This window comes from Phalacrocorax carbo, assembly GCF_963921805.1.
Source record: "Phalacrocorax carbo chromosome W unlocalized genomic scaffold, bPhaCar2.1 SUPER_W_unloc_4, whole genome shotgun sequence".
In the NCBI taxonomy this organism is placed as follows: domain Eukaryota; kingdom Metazoa; phylum Chordata; class Aves; order Suliformes; family Phalacrocoracidae; genus Phalacrocorax; species Phalacrocorax carbo.
In genome coordinates, this window is record NW_026990255.1 from 71,885 (window position 1) to 81,610 (window position 9,726).

Here is a 9,726-nt window from a genome sequence, read left to right on the forward strand (position 1 = left end):
TCAGATCTGTCTAAGGTTAGTAAGCAAGTTAAGAATATAATCCAGAGATCTGTCCCAAGGCTTGATAGCTATGCGTGGCAGGGTATGTGGGAAAGTATGGGCAAATGCCTAAGACGGTGGGCACCCCCCGTGGTGTGGGACTTCACCCCTGAACAAGTGCAGAATCCTGAAAAATTAGTAGAACATTTGGAGGAAGTATGTTGTCACCCTGGCAATTCCAGAGAGATACAGATCACTGCCATGTGCTGGGGTCTGGCTTATGCCTATCGAGCCCTATTTAACACTATTCAGTACCCCCAAGGGAAAGAGAAGGGAGGTACTCCAACCCCCGTGACAAGTACTGCGGCCACCCAAACCCTCACGACAGACACTGCAGCTACTCCAACCCCAGCGACAAGCACTGTGGCCACCCAAACCGCCGTGACAGAGACTGCAGTTACTCCAACCCCGGTGACAAGCACTGCGGCCACCCAACCCGCCGCGACAGAGACTGCAGCTACTGCAACCCCGGTGATGAGCACGGCGGCCACCCAACCCGCCGCGACAGAGAATGCAGCTACTCCAACCCCGGTGACAAGCACTGCGGCCACCCAACCCGTTGCGACAGATACTGCAGCTGCTCCAACCCCGGTGATGAGCACGGCGGCCACTCAAACCCCCACGACAGGCACTGCAGCTACTCAAACCCCAGTGCCAAGCGTTGCAGCTGAACCAGAGGACCAACCTGTGCCAGTATCAGTCGCCCCTATACGCAAGAAGAAATCATGGAAGAGAAAGTCAACTCGTTTAGAAAGAGATTACGATGAACCAGGGCCATCACGAGAAGAGGAGGAGGAGGAGGAACCATGTGTACAAGAAACGGAAACTACCCGATCTCTATCCTTGAGTGAGTTGCGGGATATACGGAAAGATTTCGGGCGTCATTCAGGTGAGCACGTTATCACCTGGCTGCTCCGATGCTGGGATAATGGGGCCAGTAGTTTGGAATTAGAGGGGAAGGAAGCCAAACAACTGGGATCCCTCTCTAGGGAAGGGGGCATTGATAAAGCAATTGGAAAAGGAACACAAGCCCTCAGCCTCTGGAGGCGGCTCCTGGCCGCGGTGAGAGAGAGGTATCCCTTCAAAGAAGATATTGTATTTCGCCTAGGAAAATGGACGACCATGGAGAAAGGCGTTCAGCATCTAAGGGAATTAGCCGTGCTTGAGGTGGTTTATGGTGACCTGGACGATCAACGGTCCTCCAAAGATCCAGATGAAGCCGAGTGCACACGACCCATGTGGCGGAAGTTTGTACGGAGCGCACCATCCTCGTATGCAAACTCATTGGCAGTGATGTCCTGGAAAGATGACGAGACACCAACGGTGGCTGAGTTGATTGATAGACTCCGGGAATATGAAGCAAATCTCTCTTCCTCGCTCGTCTCTGCTGTTGAGAAACTGTCCCGAGAGTTCCAGCAACTCAAAGAAGATATGTCCTACTCCCCACCAGTACGGACCAGTACCTCAGCCATTAGGAGTAATCGTCCCTTGGCTCAAGAGAAGGGATACACACGACGGGGCACCCTATGGTTTTACCTGTGTGATCACAGAGAGGACATGAAGAAGTGGGATGGAAAACCTACCTCAGCCTTAGAGGCGCGGGTACGTGAGCTGCAAGGGAGAACAATTACTCAGGGAAGTTTCTCCAGGAGAGCTGCTGCCCCAGTTTCCCGTAAGCAATTCTCTAGACAGAGGAGCAGAAGTGCTGATGGCCTGACTGATCTTAACAGAGACACCCGTGATTCATATCTACCGGAAGTGAGTGATGAATACTATGATCAGGACTAGGGGGGCCCTGCCTCCAGCCAGGTGGAGGAAAGGGATAACCGGGTTTACTGGACTGTGTGGATCCGATGGCCTGGCACATCTGACCCACAGGAATATAGAGCTTTAGTGGACACCGGCGCACAGTGTACCTTAATGCCATCAAACTATATAGGGGCAGAACCCATCAGCATTGCTGGAGTGACAGGGGGATCCCAAGAGCTAACTGTATTGGAGGCCGAAGTGAGCCTAACTGGGAATGAGTGGCAGAAGCACCCCATTGTGACTGGCCCCGAGGCTCCGTGCATCCTTGGCATAGACTATCTCAGGAGAGGGTATTTCAAGGACCCAAAAGGTTACAAGTGGGCTTTTGGTGTAGCTGCCTTGGAGACGGCGGAAATTAAACAGCTGTCTACTTTGCCTGGCCTCTCGAAGGACCCTTCTGTTGTGGGTTTGCTGAAGGTCAAAGAACAACAGGTGCCGATCGCCACCACAACAGTGCACCGGCGGCAATATCGCACCAACAGAGACTCTCTGATCCCTATCCACAGGCTCATTCGTCGACTGGAGAGCCAAGGAGTCATCAGTAAAACCCACTCACCCTTTAACAGTCCCATATGGCCAGTCTGGAAGTCTAATGGAGAGTGGAGGCTAACGGTAGACTACCGTGGCCTGAATGAAGTCACTCCACCGTTGAGTGCTGCTGTGCCAGACATGCTAGAACTTCAATATGAACTGGAGTCAAAGGCAGCCAAGTGGTATGCCACAATCGATATCGCTAATGCATTCTTCTCAATCCCTCTGGCAGCAGAGTGCAGGCCACAGTTTGCTTTTACTTGGAGGGGGGTCCAGTACACCTGGAATCGACTGCCCCAGGGGTGGAAACACAGCCCTACCATTTGCCATGGACTGATCCATAATGCTTTGGAACAAGGTGGAGCTCCCGAACACCTACAATACATTGATGACATCATCGTGTGGGGCAATACAGCAGAAGAAGTTTTTGAGAAAGGGAAGGAAATAGTTCAAATCCTCCTGAAAGCTGGTTTCGCCATAAAACAAAGTAAAGTTAAGGGACCTGCACGAGAAATCCAGTTCTTGGGAATAAAATGGCAAGATGGTCGTCGTCAGATCCCCATGGATGTGATCAACAAAATAACAGCCATGTCTCCACCAACCAGCAAAAAGGAAACACAAGCTTTCTTGGGCGTTGTGGGTTTTTGGAGAATGCATATTCCACACTACAGCCTGATCGTAAGCCCCCTCCATCAAGTGACCCGGAAAAAGAATGATTTTAAATGGGGCCCTGAACAACAACAAGCCTTTGAACAGATTAAATAGGAAATAGTTCATGCAGTAGCTCTTGTGCCAGTCCGGGCAGGACAAGATATTAAAAATGTGCTCTACACCGCAGCCGGGGAGAATGGCCCTACCTGGAGCCTCTGGCAGAAGGCACCAGGGGAGACCCGAGGTCGACCCCTAGGGTTTTGGAGTCGGGGATACAGAGGGTCCGAAGCCCACTATACTCCAACTGAAAAAGAGATATTGGCAGCATATGAAGGGGTCCGAGCTGCTTCAGAAGTGGTTGGTACTGAAGCACAGTTGCTCCTGGCACCCCGACTGCCAGTGCTGGGCTGGATGTTCAAAGGAAACATCCCCTCTACACACCATGCAACTGATGCTACGTGGAGTAAATGGGTTGCACTGATCACCCAGTGGGCTCGAGTAGGAAACCCCAGTCGCCCAGGAATCTTGGAAGTGATTATGGACTGGCCAGAAGGCAAAGACTTTGGAATATCACCAGAGGAGGAGGTGACACGTGCTGAAGAAGCCCCACTGTATAACACACTGCCAGAAGATGAGAAGCAATATGCCCTGTTTACTGATGGGTCCTGTCGCCTTGTGGGAAAGCACCGGAGATGGAAGGCTGCTGTATGGAGTCCTACACGACAAGTAGCAGAAACTGCTGAAGGAGAAGGTGAATCGAGCCAGTTTGCAGAAGTAAAGGCCATCCAGCTGGCCTTAGACATCGCTGAACGGGAAAAGTGGCCAGTGCTCTATCTCTATACTGATTCCTGGATGGTGGCAAATGCCCTGTGGGGCTGGCTACAGCAGTGGAAGCAAAGCAACTGGCAGTGCAGAGGCAAACCCATCTGGGCTGCCACATTGTGGCAAGATATTGCTGCCCGGGTAGAGAACCTGGTTGTAAAGGTACGGCATGTGGATGCTCACGTCCCCAAGAGTCGGGCCACTGAAGAACATCGAAACAACCAGCAGGTAGATCAGGCTGCCAAGATTGAGGTGGCTGAGGTGGATCTGGACTGGCAACATAAGGGTGAACTATTTCTAGCTCAGTGGGCCCATGACACCTCAGGCCATCAAGGGAGAGATGCAACATACAGGTGGGCTCGTGATCGAGGGGTGGACTTGACCATGGACGTTATTGCGCAGGTTATCCACGAATATAAAATGTGTGCTGCAATCAAGCAAGCGAAGCGGGTAAAGCCTCTGTGGTATGGGGGACGATGGCTGAAATCTAAATATGGGGAGGCCTGGCAAATTGACTCTATCACACTCCCACAGACCCGCCAAGGCAAGCGCCATGTTCTCACCATGGTAGAAGCAACCACCGGCTGGCTGGAAACATATCCTGTCCCCCACGCCACTGCCCGGAACACTATCCTGGGTCTCGAAAAACAAGTCCTGTGGCGACATGGCACCCCAGAGAGAATTGAGTCAGATAATGGGACTCATTTCCGAAATAACCTCATAGACACCTGGGCCAAAGAGCATGGCATTGAGTGGGTGTATCACATCCCCTATCACGCACCAGCCTCTGGGAAAATCGAAAGATACAATGGACTATTAAAGATGACACTGAGAGCAATGGGGGGTGGAACATTTAAACACTGGGATACACATTTAGCAAAAGCCACCTGGTTAGTCAACACAAGGGGATCTGCCAGGCGAGCTGGCCCGGCCCAATCAGAATCCTTACGTACTGTGGAAGGGGATAGAGTCCCTGTAGTGCACATAAAAAATATGCTGGGCAAGACAGTCTGGGTTATTCCTGCTTCCAGCAGAGGCAAACCCACTCGTGGGATTGCGTTTGCTCGAGGACCTGGGTGCACTTGGTGGGTGATGCGGGAGGATGGAGGAGTTCGGTGTGTACCCCAGGGGGATTTAATTTTGGGTGAAAACAGCCAATGAACTGAAAAATATGCTGTTAATTGCTATATGATGCTGTATGTCATCACTACTATGGTTGCATCAATGGAATGTTATCATGGTGGGAATCTCCCAATTAATGATAATAGCAAATGAACTTTCAATGGAACCGAGCAAAGTGCAGCAGTGAGAGAACAAGAACTACCAGTGCAGCGGTGATGGAACAAGGACTGACATGCAACAATCTGACCCCACGCACACCGCCACTCCGAAGGACCCTTACAAGAGATGAAATCCAAAGTCATGGACTAAATGAACTCAATGGACATTTCACAGGCATTCTACAGGGGTGTTCCATAAACTAGTGGAATGATAAATGAAAATCTGTATATATATATATATATATTGTTAAAGGATAAGAAAATGGATAAGGATTATTGAAGTTGTACTGAATAGTATGGGACCTGAGTATGATGTCAATGATATGGAATAAGGGGTGGATACTGTCATGGTTTCAGCTGGGATAGAGTTAATTTTCTTCACTCTAGCTGGTATAGTGCTGTGCTTTGAAATTAGCATGGAAAAAAACCTGTTGAGATAACACACAGATGTTTAGGCTGTTGCTGGGCAGCGCTGATACTAGTCAAGGACATGTCTAGCCTCCCATGCTCTGCTGGGTGCACAAGAAGCCGGGAGGGGAGGGGGCACAGCTAAGAGAGTGGATTCAAACTGACCAAAGGGATATTCCATATCATGTAACGTCATGCCCAGTATGCTACCTGGGAGGGGCTGGCCGGGGGAGGGAGGGAGCAATCGCGGCTCGGGGACAGGCAGCGTCGGTCGGCAGGTGGTGAGCTGTCTATAAACAAGTTATTGGACTAGAGACACACTTCATACAGCTGTTCTTGCATATTTTTTTTCTACTAAGAAGAGTCCAAAGAGACTGTTGCTGTACTTTGCAACAATACCTTACCTCATTTCAGATCAGACTTTGGTAGAGGAAAGCTATTCTCCTTTTCCCAAGTGCCAAGGAGTGCTGGAAATAACAGGTACCAAAGCAGACAGCAAGATCTTATAGGTGCCATTGCTACTGTTACCAGTATCCCAGGAGGTATGCCCATTGGCACTTAGAAGCTGATGGGGAGAAAGATACTTTAGGGAGAATTACAAAAGGTAAGGACCATAGTAAGATTGCTGATCGTTCAGGAAAACCTGTATGTAGTAGGGAAATGAATTCACACTTAATGGCATAAAAAATGCCTTATTTCAGTACCAGAAGAACAGATATGAGTGGAGCCCATCTCGTCAGAGGACAAGCCAAGAAGCCTACACGCAGCAATCCATCTTCACAAATTTTGCAAAAGACTCAAATTTTTATATATTTTACAGCAGTCACTCTCCTTGTTTGGTGTTTGAAAGTGTGTTTATATCTGCTGCTTCCTTATTCACATGATACTTGTTCTTCTACCATAATGAAAGACTTCTATCCCTCTGGACTAACACAAGCAACCATCCACCTGCAAACATGGACCAAGTGTAAGATGATTAAAGTCTTCAAATTTCCAAGTTACAACAGTTGTACTAAAAAAAGTTATGAAAACAGTTATTTAAGAAAAAAATAATTTTTAGTGCAGCTAATTTTCTATTAAAAATAACACTATGTCAACTGAAGTCTTCATTTATTTCCAAGTCTTCAAATTGTTATTACACATATGCCATTTAACTACTTTTTATTTCTCTCTGCAGTATATACCACCAGAACAAAGTGAAACATTCCACATGGTTAACAATGACATTTGAGTTACCAGAATTACAATAATCAATTTTTTGTTAATAGATCACATAAGTAGTACATAACTGGGGCATTTCCTTTAACAGAAATATCAAACTTAATACTGCATTTGTTTAAACTTCAATATGAGCATCTCTACAGAAGAGTAACATTGTACATGACAGTTTGATTTAGCAGACATATATATGGTACTTTAGCATCTCTGTGATGTATTTTTCCACCTAAACTCCATAGTAGGTTTAATTTATAAAACATATTGCTAATATGCCCAGCATAAATATCAAGAATCAAACATATTTTTTTGCCACTTCAGTGGCAGAGGGAGCAGTGTTTTTATCTCATATTACAGTCTTTTCATACATGCACAATTTTCTTCCATGGACACTTCTACATGTACCCTACCATTTTGTCTGCAAGAAAATAATCTTTATTCAAAAACAATCTGAATTTTCTTCTCAAATTAGAAAGACTATAGCCATAGACAATTATGTGACAAATCAGTACTACCTATTTATTTCAAAATAACATTGAATGTGTCAAATTTATCAAGTAACCAGCACATCAGTCATCTGACGTACAATTAATTCCCTCACAATTAAACGTGTTCCATTTTGAGTTCATTTGTGAAACTGGCTAGTTTATTAGTCACCTTTTTTGTAGACCAGTCATGCAGACATTAAGACTGGCTCAGGTAAAATATATTTTATCATTATTACAGGTAGACATAACTGGCAGATAGAAAACTATTTTTAAACACACAAGCTAAGTAAAATCAAACCACCCCAAGTTTTCTCAAGTAAAATGGGATGAACATCTCCAGTAATTATCACCACAAATTCAGCAAGGGTGTCATCTATAAGAGGAACTAATAGTTCTTGGTTAACAAATACTAATTTATTTGAATATCTCTGCCATCGGTTTCCACAAGAGAACTAATCACTATATTAAAACTTTTTCCACTTACTCCCCCAAAATGAATGAATTTAATTCTTGACCTTCCTGAACACAATTATATTGTACTCCAATACACAACTGCCATCCAATGACTTACTACCACAGTAGTCTAAGTGAGGACAATGTTCCCTCTATTATGATAATCATGCACTTTAAAGCATCCACATGAAAGTTTTGAGGTAAGATGGGTGAAATCTGGTTGCAAAACTTGAGATTTAAAGGGCAAAAACCCCCACATATATACATACTGCAAATAGAAAACCAACACCTAGAATCTGTTGATAGTCATCTGAAGCAATTTCATTCACTCATCTGTGAAATTTTAGCAGATATTTCTATTTATTCTATTTGGCCCAAATACCCCTACATGCCATTAAGAATCACTCAAGAGAATGTTGTGCCCAAAAATGCAGCTGCTACCACAAAACATCTCTTCACCCTTTTATTCACCCTCAAGCAGTTCTTAAAAACTCAGATTTCCTGAGCTATACAAAAACTGATCATAACATTATTTGAAATATGTCAACAATGGATACGTTAAAAAAGCAGGTGGAAGTATCTGACATAATATTTAAATAATATATATTTATTTTGATGAAGTCACCCTTCAATACTTATTTGTATTGAATTATTAAAACTCTGCAGCACAGGAACAGTACGTGTATGGCACTTAGCAGAACAGAACTTCCATGCATGTCTGCAATATAAACAATTATATTAAGATACTCCAAAATTAAACAAATAAACAGGATTTAGTATATATACAAAATTTAAGATACATTAAGTATAACATCAAATTGGAAAATTACATTCAAACCAATAAGTTGTACATTCACTACATAGTCTTGAAATGTCAATTTTAATGAAGTTGTTTCATCTTCCCTTGATTAACTAAATTAAGTCAGAAAACACTCTTCTCCAATTCCACTAACATACATTTTTTTCACTGTAGTTATGTCTCAGCTAACTTTGATCTTTCACTGTTAACTTCTAAGTTCTACTCAAACATCATATTCTCACTTCGTTCCAGTTTGTGACACCTACCAAGAAGCCCTTCAACTGTGGCAGCACCTAGTCTAATACAGTTTCCACTGGACAGAAGCTTCTCTTACCAGAAGAGTACACTGGTAGACAAGCAAAGTTCAGAGTCATGATCCACTATGTACCAGCGCTCCATTGTACGCACCAAGTATCTTCTGTACAAAAGAGAAACAGTTGTGCACATGTAAGCCACACAAGGCAAGCCAAGTTAAATGGTTTGGGCAGGCAGTAGCATGACAGCCAGATGTTTTGGCTGAACAAATTTTAACCCTGTTTGACTGTTTAACCTGTGTTACAGCCTAGTTTAAGCATCATTGTTTACACAACACTCAAATGAATAGAAGCCCTACAAAAGACAGGTTAACAGGGTTTTTTTCCTGCAGAATAACCAGTCAATATGTGTTCAAGAATTAATGTAATGCAAAGCTTGAAAAGGGTACCCAACTAATAACTGCATTTGGAGCTTTTAAATACTATCTTACTCTGAGGTATATGTCTATTACTGTAAAGGTTTATGCATCACATTCATCTAGGGTCTAAGATTAAAAGTTAATTGTATTTTCTAAAGTCAAGCAAGCTATAGAAAAACAGGAAGAAATAGTGTGTGGCTTGTGTTCAAGTATTATTGTCTAGTGTAACACTTCATGCAAGTAATACAAAAAAGTCTATATACTCAGGACTGTTTACATCCGAATAAATACAGTAAATACACAAATACAGTATTTAAAATTATCTACAAAAGTGTGTTTTACCAGGTATTTACTGTTTGTGTCAAGTCTTAAAGCAGAAAGCTGTCAGGGCAATACCAAAGAGTATGAAATAAAAGGGGGAGGAATTAAATGGAGGCATTTTAAGAAATCTCCTCAGAAAAATTCATATTAACAGTTAACTAAGCTGAAACTAAAAGACTAAAGCTATTAAGCGCCCTTATCAGCAAACACCTTCAATCAAAAGGCCATAAACAACTA